Source organism: Parasteatoda tepidariorum, chromosome X1 (genome assembly GCF_043381705.1).
Source record: "Parasteatoda tepidariorum isolate YZ-2023 chromosome X1, CAS_Ptep_4.0, whole genome shotgun sequence".
Classification (NCBI taxonomy): domain Eukaryota; kingdom Metazoa; phylum Arthropoda; class Arachnida; order Araneae; family Theridiidae; genus Parasteatoda; species Parasteatoda tepidariorum.
The window spans coordinates 5,080,651-5,094,239 of record NC_092214.1 but is presented as its reverse complement, the minus strand read 5'-3'; the positions used below and the strand labels follow the sequence as shown (position 1 = coordinate 5,094,239).

The 13,589-nt window shown below is 27.8% G+C and overlaps 1 protein-coding gene across 2 annotated transcripts in view; it reads left to right on the top strand.

The window, feature by feature from the left end:
* LOC107440096 (SCY1-like protein bma) overlaps positions 1-13,589 on the top strand; it is an 811,210-nt gene that overhangs the window by 588,327 nt on the left and 209,294 nt on the right. The window lies entirely within an intron of this gene.

The window sequence follows — 13,589 nt, the reverse complement described above, 5'->3', positions numbered from 1 at the left end:
TAAGGGCCACTTTGGCCTCAGATACCCAGATCAAATCTTTATGAATGAATTTATTTTTAATTTAAACTGAATAAGTGTTAATTTAAACTGTGTTAAGCATAACTTAAACATGCGGCCAAATAAAAAAGTGTTAAAATTTGTTTGAAGAGTCTAAGAGTTAATAATAATAAAATAATTCCACAATAAAATAAAAACGATCTTATAACTTGTGTGATGTATATATTTATTTATATTCAATCTAGAAAGTTAAACATGTAAGACAAGTTAAAAGAACGTCAAACTTTTCTGCGTTATACACAACCGACTAAGAACATAATTTAACACGATTGCAAATTTAAAAAGACATCAATGAATTCCAGCCTTGCCGAAAATTTAACTTCATGCACGATAAAACTGAAGAGATATTTGAAATGGCTCATATATCTTGAAACAAAAAGACGATAAAGAATAAATTAGTCTCTAAAGTTCTAAGTCATAACTTCAGTGTAATTCACAAAGTAGACAATATTTGTCCTCGGTCTAGTAAAGTTCAGAAACTTTGATAAATTTTTCAACTGCAAAATTGTGTTTAGAGACAATTTTTTTTCAGGAATGTATTTTCTATGTGCAAATAAATTAATTATGCCACGAAACTCCTAAAATTAATGCATTACCCAATGCACTTCACTGAAATATTTGCTTCTTAAATTCAATTTTTTTTTAAAAAATTATATTATATTTAACACCCAGTAAATGAAAATAGACATATTTATAAAAGCATTGCAAATATATTTTGAAAATTATTAGTAAATACATTTGTAAGCCTAGTAAATGTATTTGTAAACATAGTAAAAATATTTAGTAAACTAGTAAACAATTTGATGGTTAATTAATTTTTTTAATTAAATTTTTAATTTTCTTAAATTATATTTTTAAATTAATTATTCATTTGAATGTTCTGTCATATTGAATTCGAATCTTTAATACGCCCATTATGTAAAGAACAGATTTAAAAAACTATCTTCTATAGGTATATTATCTAAGCTTCTGAAATTATTACTCATAGAAACTATCATTTTATCAACCCAAAAAATTCATATTAGTCAGTAGCGAAAATTTTCAATCTTGTATTTTTCTCGCATAATTTCTATTTGTTTACTAAGATTTAAACATATAATGATATGAAATGTATGAATAAAATTGTATCTGAATAATTAATGGCAATAATATACTTTTCCTAGCATTTAATCTGTTATCTTATTGAAATTAAAAAAAAAATATTACGGCTATAGATTAGTAAATAACTTCCGTCTTTAGTGAAGTATAAATAATTTTATTTTATTTGTAATTGTAACTGAGGAATTAACTACATTAATGTTTACTAACTGGAAAATAAGAATTAAATACCTACAAAAAACGATAAAAAATACCACAATTTACAAAATGTATAGCATTTATTTGAATAGAGTAAACTAAGTAATTTTCATCAAACGCTGCTTAATGTATTGCTTACAATATTCATGATGCCAAAGGTACTTATATCTTTTCTTCTTTTAAGAAGGAGAAAAGAAAACCGTTAAAGCCGAGTTATATATTGCTCACCTAGCTCAAAAGCTTGGTGTAAAGTAGCAATTATCTTAAGAGCTTCGTTTTTTAAAAATGCATGACGGGATACTATCTGTGTAACTGTTTTCTTCACCAAAATAAATATATATATATTTTTTTCTATATTCTATGTGAGATTCTATTCTTTACTTTGCAGATAATAGAGCGTCACACTAAATATTGATTTATTCTAACAATGTTATATTACGTTTAAGCATTCATTATATCTTATATTCAGTTTTAGCAAAAATATCTTTCCCATTCTCATGAATGAGTTCTATTGGTTCAAAAGAAATAAAATTGGAACTACAAGTAATTCAATTGATGCACTTTACTTTTTTTAAATAAAAAAATATATTGCTCAAAGTGGAAAAGTTCATTGATAGATGGCGCTTCAATACGAATTATATTTATTTGGATACATTGAAAATGTGAAACATCATTTACGTTTCAGAGCATGCCTATTAGTTTTATAATTAAATAAATGATTTCTATATCATATTCGAAGAGATTAAGATAAAATTAATTTTTCTAAATTAACTAAATTTTATCACATTTTATAATACTATATTTTATAGTTAATTTAATCAAAATCACTTCCAAAATGCTTTGGTAAAAATTATTGAGCTTTACCATGCTTCCATAGAACCAGAAACACGGTAAATTTCGTAATATTCTCGTAGCTTTAAGCATACCTATAGTTGTTATAGGCTAAGTTTCAGAAATGAGAAAAGTGTGTGCATAGCTTGACAAAGATACTTATTACTTTAAGTTTGTATTTTTTAAATCGCTTTCAAAAAGGAACCGTGTTTTTTTTACTGTTCACTGCTTTTATTGCTGGATGGTACAAATTTTGCGTCTGAAAGTACTAAAAAAATATTTTTATAAATGTTAGCCACAGTCTATTAAAAATATTTTAACAGTTTAACAATGAAAACTATTTTGAAAGGTTTTCCGTGAGAGGTCATGCTGTTAACACAATAATACCTTATTATTTTAAAAAACACCGTATATTTCAATATAGTACATAGTTATACTGTATATAAAAACAGTATTATAGTTTTACTTCACACATTTTTTCAAGATCTTTCTTTATCCTTTCATTTTTTAGCATTTTTCAAAACGACTATATTTTAAAAATATTATCTGAGAGCCTCAAATTTGTACCAATTTGCACAATTTTTGTGAAGATATACCAATCTACAATTCCTAAAATATTATTATTTTGTAGAAATTTATTATATTGTATAACTGAAATCTAAAAAAAATAATTTTAAAATTCGGTCAATTTAAAATAGAGTAAGTTAGCTACGCTGCAAATATATTATTTTGATAGTTTGGTTTTTTATAATTCTTCTTCTTCTAGATGTTTTACAGAGATACAAATTTTTAAAAACGAAAAATCAAAAATGTCATTTAAACAGAAAAACAATCTTAATATTTCATTATAAAATGAACGAGAGCATTGAAAAAAACTATTGCTGCACCTTTTAGCTGTTCCATGTCTTAACTCACAATGCTCTTAAAAATCTATTCAATACTTTCTCTTAATTTATTATTATAAAGCCAGTATAGCTGAGAACCAAATTGCTTCAAGAAAATATTTTTCAAAATTCTTTTTCAAAAAATCTATCTCCTTTTCTAAACCGACCTTTGAAAATTTGAGCTACATTTGTACAAAAAGTATTAGTTTTATTATAAAATTAATGATAGTTATATTACTTTGAAAAACCTAATTTCCAATTATAACTTCAAGTAGTTTAAGTTTTTTACTTCAAAAATATGAAAGTAATTCCCTAAGCTGCTTCAAAAATAAAGAATATGCTTAAATTCATATAAAAATCTGAGTGTTTTACCATTTGTGAAATAAAATGATGGTCAATGATGGATAAAGGATTCATAAAAGAAAGGAAAAATAGAGGGATAGGGTATACAACACCTATTGTAAGAGAGAAGGCCTTCGCTCATGTTATCATAAACGAGAAATTCGATCCTTCAGTAGTTCAAACATTGAGCCAACTTTCTTAGTTTTTAGATCAATCCTGAACAAGGTTGCTATTTGGTGATCGCATGGCAAAAATATTAATTTCGCGAACTTTATCTGCATTTTTCAACTTTAAATATTTCATAAATTTGATGATATTTCGCGCCATTTTCTATGGTGTTTCTCTCTTTTGAGTGAATAGTGTGTCCCCATACAAAACCGAAAATACCAAATATACAAAAACGTTTTGCAGGAAAAACAGCAGTTTTTAAATTTAAAATATATTTAATTAGCTAGAGAAACGAAACGTATAATAGCAGATGATAATGCGAAGTAAGTTACTGAAAAAAAGTCACCTTTTGTGTTTGGCGTGCACTAAGGGTTGTCTCAATTTCAAGAGCGGAGATGTTTCTCTTCTTACTCCCACTCTGAAATGAACTCTGCGTCCGAGGAGGTGGAGCCAAATGCCAACTCCTGGTGAATGAACTATATATTAAGCCACATTTATGCAAAATTATCATTGAAAAAATATATAAAAAATTTGTGTATGTGGTAACCAAAGCATGAAGGCCATTTACACGATATTTATTTCATACGAAACTTTATATATCCTTTATGAATCGATAAAAAAATATCAGTTTTTAAATTGAAAACTTGTGCTTGATATCAAAACTACTTTTTGCGCTAATTTTCAGACACTATATGTAACGATTGTGAGTATAAATTGCATTTAAACGAAGTAACATTTCTGTCATCAATTACTGCGAAACACCTATAACTCCACAACACTGGAATAGTATTTATTAACAAAATTACTTTACTGATCCTGCTTCAATAAGATCTACCAACAGCAAAAAAATTATAAAACGGTCCAGACAGTATTGGTGAAAAGGCAAACAAGTATTCATCTCTAAAAATGTTTTAGTTTCAAACAAAAAATTCTATCAAGAAAAGCTTAAGAATGGGATATTGTGAAATACCCCATTGTTAAGCTTTACTTGTGCATATAACCGCTTAAAAGTGTAATACTTAGGGCGTGCATTCAATAAAAAATACAGACTTGGAAACAAAAATTGATAAATCACGTGTCTAAGTTGACAAACTCAAAGTGGAAAGCAGCTTCAAAAGCATTTTTGTATAAAACTTGTCTAATACGACAAGCACAGATATAAGAGAAATATATTCTATTCGTATCCCAAACCGTAAGCATAAGAGAGCTACTAAATCTTTACATAAAAAAAAACTATGTAAACCACCCTTTTCTTATACTTCAAGTTATATTCGTAAAGACCTATTTCTGCTCCACTGGTTTGTTATATTTTCTTCTTCGCGAATATCTTTCCAGTGTATCCGTATAAAAGATTACTACAAAATCATTCTTTATGCACTCCTATTTTTACTTTGAAAAAATTCACTCATACTTCGAAGTATAAAAAAGAATATTTTTTACGATGGCGAGCAGATTCTCTTATTATTCGCTCAGAATTCTGAAGAAGTATTTTCGTTTAAGGCACGACATAAAAATCCTGAAACAGGTAAAAATGATCTTAAAATTTCAATTTTGCAAATTGAACTGCAAACTAATATTTCCACATTGTTAGGAATTTCTCGAAAACAAATGGTTAAATAACAATTCATTTAATTGCTATTTTATCATATACACACAGAACTGGCAAATAACCATAAATAAGCTGGTATTCAAACTATTAACTGGGAGAAAAATCGTTCATTAACTGCTTTCCCCTAATGCAGTTAAACAACCAGAATTTTATTGTAACAAATAGGCCCATCTAATGAAGCCACTTAGCTCCTTACAGCTGGATCCATATTTTAGCAGAGGGGGAAAACCTGACAATTTCTTGACTGACAGAATGGGAGTTCGAGTCCCTGGGCTGACACCACAACATTTCCTCCATTCACTAAAAATATGAAAAATTTCCAATGTCCTGCACCTCCCAAATTATTACCTGGACTATTAGAATATGATACTCCTATTGACATATATATGGCGGCATACACACAAAGCAAAAAACACAAAAAGTCTAGTGTTTTTAATCTTTTACAATAGCTAAAATAGCCCGATAAACTAATTAAATCTCGTTCTACGGCTCATTTGATAAAATACAACTAAACTATAACCTAATTCCCATTCTCGTTACCTAATGCGAAAGGCTAGCTCCAATGCCCAGTTCATTTTCTTTTTACACTTTTAGAACCATGCTTGTTGTAAATGGAAAAAAAAATCTAATAATTTTGAATTCATTGTTTTTCTACCATGCTAGTTGTAAACTGTTTCAATACCGTAAAAGTAAAAAAATATTTTGTACCGTAAACTTTACGGTTAATTGGATGGACAAACTGCGGCAGGTTATTTTACAGTAATTTTAGAATGAAAATTCGAACAGAAATGTAACCTGATTCTTTAGTGAATGCATTTAAAATAAATTTGTTTCTAAAAGTTGGATTACATTACGTTTTGCATTGTTATCAATTGCGACGAACCTTTTATGATGGAAAATTAAAAATGTCTTGTTTCTAAGAAACAATACGTATTATTTCGGTTGGGAGTTATCAGTTTCTTATTTTCGATAAGTTGTTATTCATTCCATTTCATTTTAACTCGAAAATGAGTTTTGTGAAGTAAATGAAATTTGATATCACTAGTAACGTGTACTCTTTATTTAAATAATAATATATTCTATTTGCTTAAAGAAACTTCGTAATTTCCAAAATGAATTCTTTTTGCTGATTAAAAGATTTCCTTCATGCCATATATTATTTTGCTTACTCTTCCTGCACATAAGAAAAAAAAATCGAATTTGTTATTTAATTAATGTAGTTCTAGTGAAAGTTAATTAAAGTTTATTAAAATGTTTGTCGTTTCGAAGTCACATGTACGTCAATTATTGTATAAGTGAAGTATCTCCTTAGAAATCAATTTTGAGAAAAACGGGCTTTTTGCGAATTTATATGTGGAAAAACAAACACAACGATTCAGTCAGTGTAATCTTATGAGGAATCTTAATTAAATTCCCTCTCTAATTTATTAAATAATAAGACAAAATATGTTAAAATTTAAAAAATAATGAATATTTTATAAATATGGAGCTGCCACGCTTCTACAATGAACGACACACAAGTTAGCCTCAAAGTCAGTATACACCGGCATTTTATTCTTACAAAAGCAATAACACTACTCTTTGAAATTTAACTATAAAATCACATTTTAGAATTATTGAGATATTTCGAAAAGCAATGATGAAAATGTTCATAATTGAAGTTAATACGTTCATTGTCAGCTGAATGCAAGAGGTTAAACTCTATAACTGAAAAGTTCTATAGAAATAAAATCAAACTTATTTTTTTTTATTTTAGCAACCATTTTAGTTTTTAAATCCAACAATAAGTTTATATTAAAATGGCGAAAATAATTCCGGTGAAATATTATTATTGGTAAAATAATCTGTTAAAATATTATTATATTCTGGTGAAATATTATTATCTGGTAAAATATTATCAGGTAAAATATTATTATTTTTTTATTTTAGCAGCAATTTTAGTTTTTTTTAATTTAAGAACAAGTTTATATTAACATGGAGAAAATAATTCCAGTGAAATATAATTATTGGTAAAATAATCTGGTAAAATATTATTATTGGTAAAATAATCTGGTGAAATATTATTATTGGTAAAATAATCTGGCAAAATATTATGATTGGTCAAGTAATTTGGTAAAATATTATTATATTCTTGTAAAATATTCTTATCTGGTAAAATAGTATTATTATTTTTCTTTAATTTAAGCAAGCATTTTAGTTTTTAAATTTAACTTTAAGTTTACGTTAATACGGAGAAAATAATTCTGATAAAATAAACGCAGTTTATGGTAATTACATTTCTGCTAAGAGAAAACCATGATTCTGGCTCGTAAGACCAAAATATACAGTATTTAAACCATTCATTTGGCAAAATTTTTCTGTTCATATGGTTACCAATCGCCGGAAATTCTGATTTTCAAGATAGTTCTTACTACCATACATTTAGTAAAAAATTCAAAAATGAAAAGTAAATTTGCCCGAATAAATGGTCTTTATGCCATTATCTAAGGTATCATGATAAAATTGCCAAATTCTATAGTATTTAGCTAATTTTAACGCATATTATAAAACGATATTTTATTTGTAATTTTAATGAAATCATTACCAAAGCTCTTTGTTAAAAGTTACCGAGCAGTTCGGTGTTCCTATACATCCTGAAACTCGATAAATTTTACAATATTCTGGTATTCTGTCCACACTTTATTCCTTGTGAATTAACTATATGTTATTGTCATGAGAAAACATTATATTTTCTGCAAAAAGTTAGATGATAATATGCATCTTGCTGCCACTTGATCTGTTTTATGGACACTAATTGTCGTGAAAATTTTTGTCATGCGATATCGCGTGATCCGTCAAAAAACGCGTCGATTCGCAGAAAATTTGCGAAAGCCTATAATTGTATGCAAAATTAGAGGCTTTAGAAACTCTTAGAAATAAGAGCATTTTCATTATTATTATTAATATTTTGAAGAATAATCTATTTAAATGAGATTTTTATCATAAAATAAGGAAAAATATACACGCGATTTGAAATATATTCTAATATAATTTAATAATAATGCTAATTATATTCTAATAATAATTTAATTCTAATAATATTCTAATATTCTAATAATATTCTAATAATATTCTAATATTCTAATAATATTCTAATATTCTAATAATATTCTAATATTCTAATAATATTCTAATATTCTAATAATATTCTAATATTCTAATAATATTCTAATATTCTAATAATATTCTAATATTCTAATAATATTCTAATATTCTAATAATATTCTAATAATAATTTTGAAATATAAGAATGCTTATTACCCAACAAAAATACAATTGCTTTGAGTTCGTCAACAAAATTGTAATAAAATTACTTAACTAGTCTTTAATTTGAATTTGGAAGATACGGAAATCCGGTTATCTGATGCAGAAAAACTACCATCTTCAAGTTAATGAAAGTTTAGATTAGTGTTCGAAAGGCTAAACCCCACTAAAAAATTTTAGCAAAAACTGATTGAAATTTACCAGGTTCTAATAAAAATTAATTACAAAAAATTTGCCACAATAAAGGGAAATAATTTAAAACAAAAAATAAGTTCTGTTTGAAATTTTGAAGACATTTCAGATTGAAGATTTTGATTTTGAAGATTTCGATAGCTGTTGATGATGGATCATGATGGATTTGAAATCAATACGTATTGATTTTTATTGCATTTGTAATTTCTGATTTGATGTATTTTTCGTTCAATATATCCCCCCTCTTTTAGAATGCATTTTACAAAAATGAATTCTACTTGCAATATATAATACATTATTATTATTAATGACCATGCTGTTAATTACTAAGAAAGTCGTAGGAAAGATTTAAAAGAAATCTTATAAGCCCGTAGTTATCAAGGGGAAAATGTTAGTCATCACACCAATACGTGTTAATACATATGTATAGCTTAATACAATTTTTGCTATTGCACTATTTAAAACATGTTTTAAAACACATGGGATAGCTTTGAATTGAATGCAATTGTTTTACTCTATAATAAGTCATAAATTTCTATAATGAGTCATAAATTATTTAAAAAAAATGGGTCATTCTCACTGAAAAGGTATAAATAGACTAAAAAAATTTCTTAAATTAAAGTAATTAAAAAAGTGATAAAAATTACATAAATGCCTTTATTTATTTTTGTTATATGTCCTTATAATAATGGTCAAGTTTTCTATTTTATTTTTTACAAGATTTAAAATATTTTAAATTCTGCCTTGTCCACGGAGGAGATGTAATAGTCAACGGAGGAGACATTTTATGTTATAAAATATAAAATGTCAATGAAGACTAATTCATTAATTATTGGGTACAACTGATATGAGTTTAACATTAATAAGTAAATAATAAAATATTTCATTATTAGAGATAGAGCTACTTCCGATTAATCATGCTGCTATGAAAGGAAACATCCATTTTTAACCTAGGTGTACAATTTTTTAAGTAACTCTTACTGAATATTAATAAATTAAAATGTAAAGACTATTGAAATAAAAATTCAGACTCCACATGAAAGTTGAGTGTTGAGGGTACTCTTTTGTGACCATTTTATGCAAGTTAAACATACTGTCATCCAAATAACGTTTTTGTTTTTTCTCTTTTCTTCTTGTTATTGTTTCTTTTTTCCCTGGGCACAAACGGCTTGCTCTATCAATTTCTAGAAATTTAAGTACATTTAATCACGATTTTTCTGTTAAATCTTTTTCTGATACAAATTTTAAAGTTTCTTGCTCTTTTTTTTTTTTTTTTTTTTTTACTTTCTTCAAACAATATAGGGTTTTCTTTTAATTTCTGTCTAGCTTGTCTCATACTAAGTTTTTTCTGTTCCCTTCTCTTTTGCATTTGAACATTTGATTGCTTTCTTTTCTTAAATTTTGGTTTTGCAATTTTTTTCCTAAAATTTGAAGAGAAAAAAAATGTTAAACATCACAGAAATTATTTAGAAAAATTGCCAATATTTACTTCTCCGATAAGAAAAAGTTAAACTTAATTGATTTTCTTTAAAAATAGAAACAAATTAACACATTTGTTCCATTTTAAAAAATATCAATTAAAAGAAAATAGTTTTTTAATTATTAAAATTGTATTATGGTTATCTAACACATTGTCTCTTACATTGACTGTGTCTTCTCCTCCGTGGACTTGTTATGTCCACGGAGGAGACAAAAACTAGTTCTTGAATTTTTCTGATTTTTAATTTTAAAGTTACAAAAATGGGGCAGTTCTTTTTGTTAAATATACTATTTTTGCAATCTAAAATTCATCTATCAAAAATAAAATAATTTTCTCTTACCTTCTTTATGATGTCCACGGAGTATACGGTGAGAACTTTGCCAAACCCCAGTTGAACACAACAATCCAAAACTGACACCAAAGAGAACAAAAACAACTGATATTTAACATTAGAAAATGGAATGGTTACCCCTCCCAGCAGCTGTCTTATAGGGATTTCGCATATGCTGCCCTTTATTGCATATTTACAGAACTATATTAATTGTCCACGGAGGGAGACATCATTTTTGATGGACAAAGTTTACTAGTCATTTATTTTATAAAAATATTTTTTTTAAATATTAAATAAAATGTTACTATAAACATTTAACTAGGTAAAACTACAAAAATCATTAAAATAACATTTAAATTGTTTAACAGGCATTAAAAATTATTTTGTGCCACAAACGTAAGGACATCCACGGAGGGGATTTTGAAGTCATGTTTAATAAAAAATAAGAATGAAATATTAAATACATTTAGCAGAAATGCATATGATTTGTTAGTTAAGAAATTCGCGAAAAATGATAAAGAAAAATATTAAGAAATCTGCTGTATTTCCTTATATTTATTACTCAGGGACTTAAAAAATCACCTTTTTGTGAGAATAACCCAAATAATCCTTTTTAGAAGAAATCATAATGATTTGACTGAAATAGCACCTCCATAACTACTTCATGTTCATCAAATTGCGTAAAAACGGCAGTTTTGATTAAAAATGAAAAATACCTGAAACATTAAAATGACTAAAGTATGACTCACTTACTTTACAGTGATTTCGTTTATTATTATTAGATTCCCCTCCAATCATACTTCTTTTTAAATCTGAAATGCATATTTTAATCATACGCAAGTTTCTAAATTGATTCCAAGTTTCAAATCGATGAAATATTCTAGAGAATTTTGTGTTTCCTAACCACTTCTAATTAAAGTTGGCCTTTTCCACTGTCAGCATCAAGTTGTGAATGACAATCCCTTTGTCTTAAATCTTCTTCGCATTATCTTCTTTCTTTATCTCCTGCCTGCATTGGAGAATTTGCATTAGGGCATGGCTTATCATCAGAGAAACATTAGAGATGTAATATTTGGGAAAAGCTTTTCATCTTTGTTTATTTTAATTTTTGCTCCTCTTACATTTTATGTGTTCTTAAAACTTGATTAATCTGCAATTATATTAATTCATTTTGAATTATCTATGCTTAGATCTTAAGATAGCGTATTATTATATCTGATGAACTTTTTCTTGATTACGATATTTTGTCCAACTCGAGGCATTTTGTAGAATATATTGGAATGAAACTTAAATTAAATTTTAAACTTTAATGTCACTGTCTAGTCTAGAACTCAAAAATGGTGTGATTTATAAAAGATATCGATGCTATTGGTCAGAAATTGTCTAAATTATTTATATTACCGTTTCTTTAATTATTTTAAAGCTATCGACTAATTGGTTAAGACCGTAGTTTACATTTAGAAGTAATATATGGATTAATTAGTTTATTAATTGGTATTTAAGAAAAATAATATTTCATTAACACTCGAACGCCCGGAGTGTTAATTTCAGTGTTAATTTCATTAATTAATTTCATTAGTTGTTCTAGAGTTAATTTCATTAACACTAGAACGCCATTTTGACTGCAAATCCACTAGAGCAACTAAGTCCTTAGACAATTTATCCAGCCTACTTGACTTTCGTGACCTTTCTTAACTGTTCAGAAGTCTTTAAAAGCATTAACGAAAATTTGGCTAAGTTACACAGGGAGGGCGTAGTTTATTGGGACAAGCATCAAAAGGTTGTGGAGGACATCATTAGTATTTGGAGATTCTTAGCAAACCATGGTCGGAAACTTCATAGGAAAGTAATACTGCAGGTACATGGAACAAAGAGACACAAGACTGAGATCATCTGAAATATTTATTGGTCAAAGATATTACACGCGCTGTGGTATATATGTAAAAATGCCACGAAACATCTTCAAAGTTTCCTCTATTGCTAGTAATACATGCTTTTCCCTGTCGGGACATAGATTGGTGGACCCGCTAAATACACCTGGATTTTGTTGGATATCCGCAGCAGCAAAGACGAAATTTTACAAAGATCCATTTTGGAATCCATAGATGCAGCGTACACAGCACATTTCAGTGCACCCAGAACAAAAAATTCCACGCGGCTTAAATCAGGAGAGCGAGGTGGCCAGGAAACCGGTCCACCATGCTCAATCCATCTAATGAGCAACATCACCTAGTAGCAAACGAAGACGTTTCCGACCATGGGTTGCTAGGAAACTCTGAATCCCTATAAGATTCTCAACCTCCCCTTGAAGTTCGCCCCTTAATCCCGGGAAACCTTGTGTAATAAACTCATAAAATTAAGATTAACTTAAAATTACCATAGCTGTCACAATGGCTGTTAGAGATATTTAAGTATATTACTTGTATATAGCATATTCTTTTTCATCCATTGTTAATACTTATTTTATTCGCTCGATCATCTGAATAGGTAGACATTGTACAAGTTTCTTTTTTTTTCACTGAAGAAATTCACCTTATGCTCGCTGTTACTCGCCAACACCCGTAACTGAAGAGGCAGCTCTTTTCAGATCACTTTGAGACATGACGACTTAGAAAATACCAATTGAACTTAACCAGTGAAATGATAAAATTTCGATATTTTATAGCGGAAAATAAGCAGCTCTTACGATATAAAATACTTTAAAAATTTATTCAATAAGCTAAAAATAAGCCTAAAAAATAAATGTGGATTAAAATTTTGGTTATCTGTTAAACTTGAGAATATTCAATCTGGTTTTCTTATTGCAGTCAAAATAACCAGAGTCGTCATTCTTGGTAGATAAAAATGTCGATCATTCTAGTGTTATCTATGTTTTATCCCTCAAAAAAGTCATACTTTCTAAAGAATCGCATTTATTATTTATATAGTTAAGGAGCCTAGATAGCCGGGTTGATAAGACGTTGGATCCATGTCCAAAAGGTCATGAACTCGATCCCTGCCGGTCTAAGACTCCCAGAGTAGTAAATGACTGTTTCACGTTAAATTTGTCGGGTCACAAATTTCTCCATGCTCCATTAACAAATTATAACTCTGGGG